The following is a 14795-nucleotide window of genomic DNA, read 5'->3' as shown; positions in this document are numbered from 1 at the left end:
ATGGTGGGGTAGCTTTTCAGAGCCTGATATGGCCACCCACTGGGCATTCTCACAGCTTTTTCTTCATCATCACTACCACTATGATGGCAAATTGCTCTGCTGTCTAACACTCATAAAAATGACAGAAGCCTGCAGTTTTAAATAACACAAAATAATTGAACAAAACAACCAGGTTTTTGGGTTTTTTTGTTTTTGTTTTTTTCATAATGTGATTTCTGAACACCTTAGAAAATAAGCTTCATTTTGCAGCATTGTTCTATGCAAGAGGATCTCTCTTACTTGTAGGCTGCAGCCAACAAACTAGCCATCAGAAATAATGCTTGATTAATTCCATGGTTGGTTTCTTCAAAGGCAATTATGAGTGGACATTGTAATATGTCCATAAAAGCAAAAGCACTAATATTTTACTAATGTGAAATCATATAAACATTACATTAAAAGTATGATGGCATGTCTTGGAAAATTAAAGCAGCAAATCTTTATTAGTAGTGTTCTAATGTAAAGATGATAATGTGATTTTTAATAAAACATCTTCAGAAAATACACATTTTAAGAAATACTTTTGTTACTTTTATTTTCTCAGAGTTTCTGACACTTTGGGGGTTGTGAATGTATATTTCTGAGAATGCAATAAAACACAACAGTCAGAATAAAAAGAACCCTCATATTGTCTTTTATATAAAGGACGGTCCAAATTCTATCAAACCAGATATTCAATGAAATCCTTTTCATATATTTCTGTTGTTGAGCTATACCTTACTCCTGATACCAAAAAAAAAAAAAAGTATTAACATTTGGCTTCTTACATTTTTGTTCTCTGTATTAAATATATTCAGCTATGGTATTCGTTGTATGAAGTGTTTTGTTATCAATTCTATGTGAAGACATTTGTATTATGTAACTTTCTGTATTATATTAAAAGAAGACCATAAATAAAATGTTTATTTTTCTTTACATCTTCTGCAATATAAAATGTAATAACTGTGTCAAATGAGTAAGTACAATCAGGATAAAGTACCATCTATGGATCTATGGATATTTTAAGATGAATTTCCTCTGTTTGCTAGTAGTGAAAATGAGGCTTTCCTATCCCAGAGTGAAAATCATGTTTTTTCCTCAATTTAAATCCCTAAATCTACTTCTCATGCTATCATCAACCATTCTTTATTATCTATTTCAAAGTCTAGTAGCAATCTATATAATTTTGCTGTAGTACCCTTGGCTACTGTTAAATAAGAGCTTATTATTTGCTCAAAATGTGTTAAGGGTGGAATTGCTTTAGCTTTTACTTCTGGGCACTGTAAAAAGGAATTCAATTGTGCCCATACAGCCAGTACAAATTATAGCTTAATTAGATTTTTGTTGCTGTTTTAGATTTTATGAAAGTTTCTGCATAAGTCTGTTTCAAAACTGGTGGAAAAAAAATTAACACTACCCATAATATAAAATGGAGAATATAGGACAGGGGTCCCCAAACTGTTCAGCTCATTATCCCCCTCATGAAGTTTCAGGCTTTTCCATCCGCAAAGACTTTTTTAATGAAAATAATTTAATAAATACTACTTTAACTAATAGTACTATGAAAAATGACCACTTTGGGAAACCCTGATATAGAAGATAAACTAGCAGTGGAGTTAAAGGGAAATTAAATAATTTACATTTTGAGGTCCTTTATTTCTACAGTATATTAAAAACACAAATACTGTTTTCTGTATCCATTTGTCATATTTTCCTTAAAAAAGGCAAAACACTCAAACATATTGTAAATATTTTCTCTGTGTGCCCATTATTTTATAGTATTTTTTTGTATCAAAGAAATCATATGATATATTTCTGATGTTTCAGATATGGGATTCCATGTCCACACTGGTTTGAAGGTAGATGTAATATGTATTGTTTTAGTATGATATTTTAATGCCTTAAAACAAAATTCTCTAATTTGTTGGCCACAAATTTAATATATGATCCAGAATTTCTATAGGAAATAATATATTAATATATTTTGAAGCAAGTATATTAATTTTGGAAGTACCAGCATTTTAAATCTGGCTATTTTATTCATTATCATTTTATTTATTATCATGACAAGTCTTTTCTTTTTTCCCTCACCCGGGGTATAATTTTTGTATCAAAAGTTTATCCTAATATATTGGTATATTTACGCCAAACTATCTATTTTTTCTTATGAGCTATTGGGATACTCATTAATTTAATTAGAGAACTTTATATTTTAGGGGATATAATTTTTTTTTTAATCATTAACACTGCCACCAATGCATAACTTTGATTTTTTTTCTTTTTTTTTTCCAAAAGAGGCATAGCTCAAGGGCATTAGACATTGTTAAATTATATCCTCCATGAAAGGATTTAGGAGATATTCTACTTCATTAATATTAACATTAATTTTTTCATGTTTATGTAGATCAACCCCCATGTATTCATTATTAGGATAAATAATAATGGTACTAAAGGGCATCCCTTCTTTTTCTCCCTATTATTTCAATCTAAATTGAAATAATTCTGAGTTGTGCATAAGATAAGCGGTATATAGAATTTATCACTGCATAAATATAGGGTCAAAATTATCAGTTTTTAAGAACCTTTTCATGAATGACCATTCAACCTCATCTCTGTCTCTCTGTCTGTCTGTCTGTCTGTCTGTCTGACTCTCTCTCTCTCTCAAACTTGGTTTTAGAAAAGACGTAATGTTTAACAATTTATTTTAGGAATAAGTGCATTTTGATCTAAAGGTATCATTTTGTGTTACGCTAATTTGAATAAATTAGCTGTTAATTTTGTGTAAATCTTAAATGTATTAAGAAATGAGACTGGTTTATAAAAGAAGTTAGATTATGGATGTTTTGCTATCTTAAGAAATATAATAATTTTAGATTCTCTTCAATGTTTGGTTATTGTCCTACTGGTCATGTCTACCCAGTAAGACTGGACCGGATATGCGTGGACCTGGAGCATGTCCTCTGATGGGACCTAGGTGGCATGCTTTCTCTATCATAGCACCTACTTTCTGGAATAGTATCTCCCCTGAGATTCGAGCCAACCCTGCCATCCTTCACACAGGCCTTAAAGGCCAGGGTTTTTTTGCCAGGTGCTGGGTAGGAATATGCCCCTTCTTGGGAGTTTTATTATGGTATTGGTTGTTTTAGTCACTAGTTATTGCCTTCTTTTTCTTTTTATACTGAATCAGATTTGTTTTTAATTGTTCAACGCTCAGAGGCATTTTGAGTTGGGTGGCCTACATGACTTATAAATCAATCAATTAATGAATAAGCAAGCAGTCCTTTCCTAAATTGTCTACATATAGGCAAAATCTTTGGAATAAGAATATCTTTGCAAAGTTCTCCTGATAACCCATTTGGGACTCAGTATTCCTTATTTTTGTTTTAATTTCAGCGGGGGGGGGGGGGGAGGATCTTATTTTCATTTCAGTGAAAGGCACTCTCCCAAAGACCTGGAAAGGTTTAAGTTACATTTATACTGATCTGTCTCCTTCAGTGAGTTTGGTAGTTGTAAATGAATATTTCAGTGACTGCAAATTCTGAGCTAATTTGATCAGAATTAGTAGTAATATTTCCTATGAACCTACTATCTTACACCTACTTGCCTTACTCTAAGCCATTTGAAATCAATGAAATTTTCTTTCAAATAGGCTCATACCAGATTGCATTTTGAATGTCTTAATTGTATTTGATTGATGGTCAACTTTTTATAAAGCTTTGGTTTATTTTTCCCATCAAGATATGTCTTTCTTTAATCCTTTGCCTAATGAGGGATGTGGGAGAAATTGGCTTAGCTCAGATCATTTTTTTTTTCATAAGAATATAACTAATTTCTCATTATTGCATCATATGCAACTTAAAAATCTGCTGTCCTCTGAAATGCATATTCCTTTGAGTATGTTCTCTAAACTCTCTAGTAAAACCTGTTCGTGAAATGCCTGTTCATGAAAAGTAGTGCATACAGAAATGAACAGAAGTGACAAGAATGTCCAGATGTATGTTTGTATTAAGAAAAACTGCTTGCAAAAATGGCTTATATTAGGTAGCATTATGTAAAAATGCTTACAGTGAAGAAATATGTACAAAATGTATATTTTTGTATCAACTTTGTTTTAAAAAGATCTCAAATTGATGTAGAATTGAAATGAACTAAGAGCAGAATAATTAGAAGTGAATAGATTTATCCCAACTTTGAGGCATTCTGAAAGAGAATACTTCAGCTGCCTTGCAGGAATAGTTTTTTATAAATCTATATCAAAAGAAGACCTGCTGGAATTAAAAAATAAAATTTAGCAAGCCCCATGTATAAGGTGAAAAAGAATAAGACATACTTAAGGCAATAACTGATCTGCCAAGGTTGCAGTCAAAACAAAATATGTCCATATGCACTAGAACAGTCTTCCCCAATCTTAGGACCCCCAGTGTCCCCAGGCTTAGTCCATGATCCAAAAGAGATCAGTTCCCAGAAATGTCAGCAATGATCTGTGTACCTAGGGACTGGTCAGCTTGAGGAAGATAGGCCTTTCCCATTTATCGCTGAACTCCTAAAACTCAAATACACAACAGGATGTTCACTCAGCCTTCCAGGGAAGATTTGACATGTGTGCAGGAGAAGAGAAGGAAAAAGCAGAATTGAGGTCGGTGGCCATGTCTGCTCAACAAAGCTGGATACAACTCTGTAGGTTTATAGAATTCTGGTGTATCACATCATGAATAAAGACAATTCGTACATTTTTTAAAGAGATGGGTCTTTCTGATATTACTTCTTAAGTAAGAGAAGTCATATATAAACCTCTGAAGTAAGAAAAATAAAATATGTACCATATTATATTAAAGAAAAATCTAATGTTCTGGTTCATAGAAAGAGTCTTACTTTATCAAATAGCCACTGGAATAGTGTGGAAATAAGCTAACATTCTAGAATGCAACTAGATTTATATTTCAGCATATGGTTGGTTATTTTTTTCCTTAACTTTGACAAAGAAAACAAAGATGTACTCTGCATAGTGTTATTGCCCATGTGCCTCAACATTTTAGCATTAATCCAGACTTCAAGTTGGGATAATCAATGTCCTATTCCTGCATATCTGAGTTATTGTAAAAGTAGTGTGCCATCTGGCATTTTACTGTAGTATTTATCAGCATAAATGGTTTGTTTATTTATGAAACACCATTTTTCCTCAGTTTCATATAAAACTGTTAATTGCTGAAATTGCTGGGTTTGTATCAGATTAATAAGTACATCAAACGTCACCTAAGGTTTGTAGTCACACTGCATTTTTTAAAAAATCTAATTTATTTTTTCTTTAGCCAAGATACATAATTTTAAACATATTATTTATTGTCAATGAGTTGGGTATGGGGAATTGGTTTGCAGCTCAGGGAGAGAGCAGATGCTTTTCATGCAAAAGGAAATAGGTTAATTCCTGGCCTGTCCAGATATGTCTTGGAAAGACTCAAATGCATATGAGCTTCTGCCAACAGGTCTTGACATAATGAGCTAGATGGACTGCACTCAGACAAAATATTAAATGTGTTTATATGTTCATTTGTATTTTGCATGATATTACAAAATGGTTTGAAAAATTATCAGCTCTCATTTCTTTAAAAATATCTGGATCAGCTGATAATTGCAAATGAATGAGCAGTTATAGTTCAGGTTATCTGTCCAGTTTATGAGATTCCTCTATGGAATGTACTAGAGCAGAGATTGGGCTATACAACTCTGGTAGTTTAAAAATCTGTTCAAGGAAAACAAGAACTTTGTTTTTGTACATAAACTTTCCAATGGTTATAATCTTCACAGGTCAGTCCTATGCACACATACAAAGTGAGAATAAGTGCCACTGAACTCAGCAGGATTTGCTTCTAGGTAGAGACATCTAGAACTGTAACATTAGTTATTTTATATTAAAAGCATTCACAGGCTGAATTATTTAATAAACAATACATTCAACATAGCTATTTGTAGTAGAGCAGATGTTGATTTAGAACATAAATAAGAAAAATATCAGTACTGTAATCCTTACATTCCAGAGGTGAAACATTTGACATTTTCTGTATATTTTATTAAGCAGCTTCCAAAATATTTCTTTTTTAATGCTGAAAATGCCATCTTTTCTTCAAGACTGGCATTTCTGACATTTCGCTTAAGAAGAAGTTTCATACTTTTCAGACCACAAAAATGATTTGCTGATCATTTTTGCATCAAATAATTAGCTTTATGCAATCATCCCTGACAAGGCCACCTGGATTTCAGATCTTTAATATTTGTCCCACTTTTTCTGCTTTTTATGACAATATCATGTTATCTGTTGTGTCATAATTCTTGCTTAGATACAGCCACAGTGGGTCCTACTTGGTCCAAAGAATTAATCTAAGTTTGTAAAGTAGAAATAAACCACCTCAAAGTTTCATTGCAAATCTTATACTGAGAATACTGAGAAAATTCAGCTACAGAGGCAAGATCTCTTTAACAGTTGGCTTTCCTTTATAATTTTATTAGCAACTAGATTGCCATAGAAACCAATTTAATAAATGAATAAAAATAAATAAATAAGTATGCCTACTCAGGGATATGTCCTGCTGAGTTTACTGATTCAGGCTTTCTTCAAGATATAGAATGGATGTCTTGATCCTCTCCCCCATAATTACCTATTTTAAATTACTGCAAACCATTGATGGCAACTACTAAATAGGTTATACATTTCAGGGATAAATAACTTGATGCCTTCCAGAAGTTTGGGACTATAGTCCCCACATCACTTGTCATTGGTTAAGTTGGGACTGATGAGAACTGAAGTCCAGAATTTCTGGAGGACACAAAATTACCTCTCCAGATCAACAGCTGAGAAATTAATAATAAAATATCAGTAATTAGACTAACCAGTTTCTGAAAGATTGAAGAATAGAACATTAAATTGCTCAGTGCTACTGAAACACTTTTTCTTTCTTTCAGCAATGGTGGCTGGGCAAGAACAGATATAATCTTCACCATACGTCTCATTGCAACTAACATGAACTTCTGCCTTAGATTAGATATGTGGCACATTCAATGCAAGTTAACTTACCACCTCTGGAAACCCCAGAGGAATGCAGATATCACAGAGAAGACAAGAAAAGGATTGACAAACACCCCATGCACAGTCTGTGTTGCAGCCTACTAACTGTTCCTAAGGCTAATACTAATAAAGCATATTAATATAATAATTAACATAATATAATGCTAATAAAGCATGAAAATAAATTGGGATGTAGCACAGAAGCTCTGCTATTCTGATAGAAACTGGAGATTTAGAATGTGTATGGTCTCCTGCCTTGTCCTGTTTAATTTTCAATAAATTATTATGCCATCATATTTATACTTAGCAATATTGTTTATACATAGCAACCATTTTTTGTCATTTCCAGTGCATGGTATAAAATCAAATTTCAGTAGAATTCAATACTGCTGGAAAAATAAGACAGTTTAGTCAGAGAAAGACATGCATAGATTATGCTAATACTGTAGAAGGAAAGGAATTGCATAGATGTGAAGCATGAACCTTTCATATCAAGGTAACATTTATTCCAAAGCCTCTGGCTGGAATCAAATATGTATGTATGTATGTATGTATGTATGTATGTATCAAATTTGTCACCACTCATCTCATTAAAAAACTACTCTGGGCAGTTTACAAAGCAGTTAAAATCAATTAAAAATACAGTATAAAATGATCCCGAATAAATAGAAAATAAATACGAGAATAGATGTTAAATTGGCAGTAGCTCGGGGAGCGTCATCAAGGCGCCAGCCACCCCCAGGATTGGGTAAGTTTCTTGTCACTGCATGCAAGCTGGCAGAGCCAGGTCTTTAATCCTTTCTGGAAAGCCGGGAAGGTAGGACCCTGCCGCATATTTGGGGGGAGAATATTCCAAAGGGTGGGGGCAATGGCAGAGAAGGCTCTCCTCCTGAGCCCCGCCAGCTGACATTCTCTCACTGACAGGGTCCATTACATGCCCTCTCTGCCTGACCAGGTGAGGTGGGTTGATGTGATGAGGGTGAGACGGTCCCTCAGGTAACCTGGACCCATGCCATGTGGGGCTTTAAAGGTAATAACCAACACCTTGAATTGGACCTAGAAGCAAACTGGGACCCAGTGCAGCTCCTGCAGTAAAGGTGTTATATGTGTTGTTCTTGGGGCACCCAAGATTGTCCGCATGGCTGCATTTTGAACCAGCTGTAGCTTCTGGATACTTTTCAAGGGCAGCCCCACGTAGAGTGCATTTCACTAGTCTAACTGAGAGATGACCAGGGCGTCAGTGACTGACCTGAGCCTCCTGATCCAGGAAAGAGTGTAACTGGTGCACCACCCAAAGTTGGGCAAAGACCCACCTGGCCACGACTGCCACCTGCTCGAGCAGGAGTTGTGAGTCCAGGAGGACCCCCAGATTACACACAGGTCTGTCTGGGTCTGTCTGGGGCAGTGCAACCCCATTCGAAACCCAAGATGGTAAATCCTCAGATACAAAAGGACCTCCAATCCATAACCACTCCATTTTACCAGGGTTCAGCTGAAGCCTGTTGGACCCCATCCAGACATGTGTTTACACAATATTTTATATACATCTGTTTATATCTTATAAACACAACCACTGATTTTTCTTTTTCTTTTTGCTTTAAATAGGGCCTTAGCAAGTAGCCTGATTCATACAGTAGCTGAAAAGGAGAAATAATATTTTTTTCTGAATATATACAAAAGGGAAATTGTGTGTACTCCCTCTGCCCCTACATTGTTACTTCATGTTACATGAGCTTTTCTGCTTATATGCAAAATAAAATAAAACAAAAATCCCAACACTTGCTTTCAGGGCAAATTGAAAAGAAAGAAAGGCACCTTTGAAAAAAAATGACATCAAATTTAGCTCTTGTCCAAATCCCCTGTGCTACTTTCTGGCAATCGGAATATGCCTCCTAACACATTACTCAAAGGTCACGTGTGGCCTTGGTCTGGAGGAGGGGGGAGTAATACATTCCCCTAATGGCAACATCATAATATTTTACTGAGCTATTAAAGAATGGATTTTCCTTACCCCAGTGTTCAAAGTTTTGTTAGATACAGTTGGATGAGCAGCATACTTATGTAGAATCCATCCCCAGAAATGTCTTATTTATATCCATGTAAAGGCCATCAGTATATATCTTCTATACATATCTGTACCCAGACATATTATTAAAGTCTCTTCCTGGTAAGCAACATTCATCATGAGGGGGAATCCACAGCGGTGAGCAAAGGTATGTGCAGAATGTAAAAGTGTCCAATCTATCATACTCATAGAATTATAATACTGTTGATCCTTTTATTTATTAACCCTGAGAGCTGTTCCTGGACACTATTTCTGGGCCCATTTAAGCACAGTATTCTTTATTACACAGTTAGCTAATACAGCACCTTCCTTGCTCTAACACCCTCAGCAAATCTGTATGCTCCATAGGATTTAATTCATTATCAAATTTCTTGACTAACAGCATGGCAATCATTCCTAGTATGTGGCTGTATATCATTTAGTCATCCCTCTGTGAAAAGCAGCCACCAGGACAAAATTTAAAATTAAAGACCTCGAGGATTTAGGAGTATAGAGGGCCTCTATTTTGTCATTAAACAAATGACTTTTTGAACTAGATGGAAGCATTAAAACCAGTGCTTTGTACAATAGAAATTGTACGGTTGTATATCAGTTCTCTGCTGACTGACATATTCAATTAGCTTGTCAGTTCAGGGTAGTAGTTAATTTACTGATGAAAGCTTTGCACTGCCTATGGGTCTGTAGGCATTTATTGCCTTTGGTTACCTCTAAAACTATTAGCATTTTCCAGACCAATTACTGTGTCCCAAGTACAATTCAGTATATGTGAGCATTTTTAAAAATACTTTTAAAATCTATGCTTTCTATAGGTATGACTACACTGGGAGGAAAATGCCTATAATAATATTGGTACTTCATCCTGAATTTGATGGTTTATTGTTAAACCACTAATAGAAATGGCTTAAGCACAGCAACAAGGCTTCACCTAAGAGAGATACAAATAAAATGTACCACAAGCTGACCTTGTCACCTACACTGTCTCTATTTCAATTGGACTGATAGACAGCTGCTTGACTTTCATTGCTTTGTGCTAGTTCAACATGTTTTACCTAAAATTATGTTTTCCTTTAACTTTCACTTACACAATTTATAATATGTAAGCATGTCATGAATCAATGCAATCAGTAAAAATGAAGGGTACAATTCGTCAGAGAATATTAGCATAGGAATTCATACCCAACCATGACGATGCACGTTTTGCCCTTCTACCCTTGGCTTGTGACGTTGTGACACACGCTCCCTGGATGTCAGTGAATATTAGGTGCCTTTACGAGCAAATAGGGACGAGAAGAAAGAAAGGCAGAGGTGGAGAAGTGCTTTTTTAAAACTACTTTTGGTGTGATGACATTGGGCTTTCAAGGGAGGCATCGGTAGTTCCTAAACATGCCAGCGTGTGTGCAGTGGAATCCCAGTGGTGGTGATGTTGCTGTTCAAAGGAAGCTTCAGGATAGCTCAGTAAAGAAATTGTTCATGGAAGAGAGTTTAACTCCTGCTCTGACCACTTTTGAATTTCAAATTCCTTCATGCTATTTTTGTCTTCTGTGAGATACAGTAAAAACGTTTGCATAACCTAGCATGGGGGTGGGGGGGAGGAACAAGCTGTGGACATTTTTTGGAGTAGATAAGCATAAGGCAAGGGGGGAGCACACACTCACAGAATTCCTACAGTTTCTCTGCTGTAGATGTCTGTGTCAGTCTTTAAACCGCACCTTCTCTTTCCCCCTCCCTCTCTCATCCTCTCTCTCTCTCTCTCTTTCTCTTTCAAGCTATCGTAGCCCTCTGTCTTGGGCAGGGTAGCGACCTATGAAGGACTGAGAGCTGCAGCTCATCTTCTGGTCCTTTACCTGATCACATGTAATGCCACCAGGAAGAATGTGGCTTTCCCGCCCACCCTTTGGTGGAGGTTAAAGGTCATGACGGGAGCAGGAAACATTCTAGAAGCAAAGCCACTCCCAATCTAACCAGTAAAGCAACTTTAAAACAAAGCCCAAAACATTTGGCCATTTTGGAGATGATACATGGGATGTTGGGGCTATATTTAGAAAGAACCAAAATAATGCTTAGAAAGGAGCAGAACTGCATCCATAAGAGAAAAACAAAGTCTCTGATTTTTTTCCAGAAACTGTTAAGTGCTTCAAGAAAGGAGGGGACAGATTCTCACATTAAAACCAGGTCACCATTTTATTTATTTACAGATTATCTACAGAACTTGTTAAATTGGGAAGATTTATAAATATGGTCAAAGAAATAAATACTTAGTTGGGAAGGGAGTAATAAGCAATATTCCTTCATATTTACCAGAGGAACTTAGCTGTCTAAGTCTAATTTCCTGCTTTCGTAGTTCTCCAAAACCTTTTGAATACTTGTCACTTGCATTCTAATTACTTAAGTATTTACATAATACTTAATATTTGGAATCAAAATTTTACCTTCTGTGATCCTTACTCTCCACCTTTTTATCTTTTCATCCTGCCTGCTGAAATAAGGCATAAGCCTCAGTGAAGACTCTACATAAGATTTTGTGAAAGATGTGAACCCTAGTTGGGATCACATAAAATCATGGATTCTTTTAATACTATCTTATTGAATAGTCAGTTATAGTGACTGTCTTCCTGCCTAGCACTAAACCATACATTATAGTTTAAAGACTACCATGAGGTAGATTTACATACCCTACTAAACTAGAACTATTATGACTTAGAACAGAGTATGAATCAACTGCCGGATCTTACAAAATTTGGGCCATGTTGATCTTACAAATTGGCATTGGAGTCACTACACTTCTTTGCCACTACTTGCCATTTAGTGCATATGCTAATCATATATGTAGGGACATGCCTTCTCTACAAGGATGATTTGCAATGTTATTTAACTATTCCATACTCTGATTATTACATAAAGGATTGTTATAATGTTTTGATTCTTCTCTTGGTTTTGTGTGCAGCTGTGAATAAAATGAACCAATTCAAATCTGTAAAAGTTTTTCCAGATAATTAATTCCTTTTTTCTCTGTACATACATGAGCTTTAGATGCAGAAGAAAAATAAAGAAATTACAGACATCCCTGATCAAGAGGCATTCAAGGGTATTCATCATTTTCTGGCGATTTTGTAGCCCAGTGGTATACTTTTCATTTTTTTTTCTTTTAGTCCAAGGCCAAATGGGAAAGTAAAGAAATGGGAAATAACAGCTTATTTATCAAAGTTCAAACAGCGGTCAGAAGTGCTAATTGCAGTACTATTCTCCATATTCCCAATTAACAGAAATGTTGCATGCTGTATAAAAACTAATAAAAATGCACCATATACTTCCTCCAACTAGGTCTGAAATAAAGGGCATCATTGATGAAAAATATTCTTGGAATCTCATTTCATTTCTAAGTTCCCTTCACTAATTTCTTATGAATGTTTATTTCTTTTCTGCAGACGGATACTTTTCAGTACATGTCTAGGATTTATGTTGTGTCTGCATGCTTGAACTGTGTTCACCAAGACCTTTCCTGTTTTGAAAAATTAGTAAAATATATTCAGAATAATGCTTCATTTCAGCTTTAGATTCATTAACTCTGAGCATTTCCATCATATAGAAAATGACATCAGCATTAATGTACAAGAAAAGATTACCTCCTTAGAGCCTGCCCATATGTGCTTGAATAGTTGTTGTTATGTTATTCATTAGCAGGGTCTTTATAAGAGTTGCACATACCCTACGTGCCATGGAAAACAAAGTTGGTACAAATAACCTATTAAATCAGGCAGCTGGATGTTTTAGAACTCTGTATTTTTAAAACTCTTAAAAATTGCTGGAAATAAATGAAAGCAATTATAAAGAAGAATTTCTGATGTCCTGAAAGCATGATTATCAAATCAGCAATCATACATAAAAGAAAATGATTTGTTTACAGAGCAATCCTACTAGCAATGTTGGGAAGGAAGAATGCAGGAAGGAAAGATATCTAAGCCCCTATTAGATTCATGCCAGGAGAACAAAGGAGAGGCTCTGCTTTTACCTCCCCCAATCCTGGTATTTTATTGAAATACTTCTCAATGCTTTCAGTGGGAAAAATAATCAAGAGGGACATAGATTTGTGTAGATTAATGGGCCCATTCATGGTACATTTCCTTCCCAGATTGGTATCAAAAAAGAGCTGGTGTCAGATTTTTCCACATATCTCAGAAGGTAGAGTCAGAAGTCAGATCTCCTCCAGTAAAGCTGGACTTCTCTCTCTACCCTCAGAGGGGAAGATCTGACAAATTCCTTGTAATAGCCAGTGGGGTTTCTAGAAATACCACTTAGCTCAACAGTGTGCAATTGTCCTATAGATTCATCCCTTCTACCTTTAAAAAGTAACTAAGATGCCTCTTGCTGAGGTTAAAAAACAAGGATGGAATACAGTGGAAGTCTTCCTTTTGAATTTCCCTGGAGAATACTAGCTTGCTGTGGAGAAATGGAAAAAAAGGAATCTGGGATGAAATCTAAGATGCATGACCCGTTCAAACTTCCAGGTACAGAGAGTAATTGGCTAGAGTCACACTTTGATTTTTCTTTGTTATGTTCTTAAACTTGGACAAATTTTCTTCAAAACAAATGTTCTCTGATTACTGCCTTATATGAGCCTACCTGTTGTTCCCACTTGCTTGACCTAATCCTTTTCTTTAAACCTTTTATGCTTTTTCTTTGCTATTGTGTGTTAATGGTAACTGCTATTTTATTTATTTATTTAATTTATTATTAGATTTGTATGTCACCCATCTCCCCCCAACGGGTGACTCTGGGCAGCTCAGAACAACACAACATTTTAAACATTGGTTCCATGTTGTGTTGGAATATAGACTGGTAACCCACTCAGAAGGTCTAGGTTTTTACAGTTTGAAGACCAGATACAGGATTTAAGGTGTCCTTGTGTTTCTCCAGAAGGAAAGAGAAATGTGTAAACTAGAAAGAGAGAGGGGGGGAGGGAGGGGGAAGGGGAAGGGGAGATAAGATAGGAGGGTAAAGAGAAAATCCTGAAAGTGCAGAGTGGATGGTGTGGAGCAATCTCACTTGTTTGCCTTCTGGCAGATGATGATGACGATGATGACGATGATGATGATGATGATGATTTTCCTGACTGACCATGCAATCATTTTATGAATTGTTCAACTCTTCTTCATATAGGGTTTTTGTAACAGCATCCACAACAGGCTCTCAAAATTACAAATGTGCTCATTGGTCCCCAAGGCTTTCCTACGTTGGCTTAGAAGCTGACCCTAAGATGTAGAATCCTGGTTTTTTTTTTTCTTCAGGTTCTGTGTGGCACCAAGAGTCTCTATTGATTGTAGAAGCTCCTTTCTGCATTCCTCTGTAAATGTGACAGGGTATATGTAGAAAAGGAATACATAGAATCAGCTTACTGACTAATCTTGGATCTCCTATCTCAGTGGAGTGGTCATATACACATCTGGAAAAATAAATTATTCACACATGAGCTCTTTTTCAATTGTTCTGTTATGGAAGGGGGAATACTATTATTTTAAGTAAGTCCACATTACTCAAAAATCCACTTTTTGTATTCAGCATGCTAGAAATTGAACACCTGTAAAATCTGTATCTCTGGATTTTCCTAGGTGAAGGGCTGTGTGTCCAAACATTGGCATTGCAAACTGATAGATA

General features: G+C 35.7%; 1 protein-coding gene across 1 annotated transcript in view; it reads left to right on the top strand.

Moving 5' to 3' along the window:
* Window positions 1–14795, top strand: part of EYS (EGF-like photoreceptor maintenance factor) — a 507483-nt gene that overhangs the window by 207657 nt on the left and 285031 nt on the right. The window lies entirely within an intron of this gene.

The sequence above is a fragment of the Python bivittatus genome, unplaced genomic scaffold, assembly GCF_059951505.1.
Source record: "Python bivittatus isolate LINGU-HERP-01145 unplaced genomic scaffold, Pbiv_v1 ctg000020_np1212, whole genome shotgun sequence".
Taxonomy (NCBI): domain Eukaryota; kingdom Metazoa; phylum Chordata; class Lepidosauria; order Squamata; family Pythonidae; genus Python; species Python bivittatus.
Note: the sequence above shows the minus strand (reverse complement) of the source record. Positions and strands in the feature narration are given on the sequence as shown.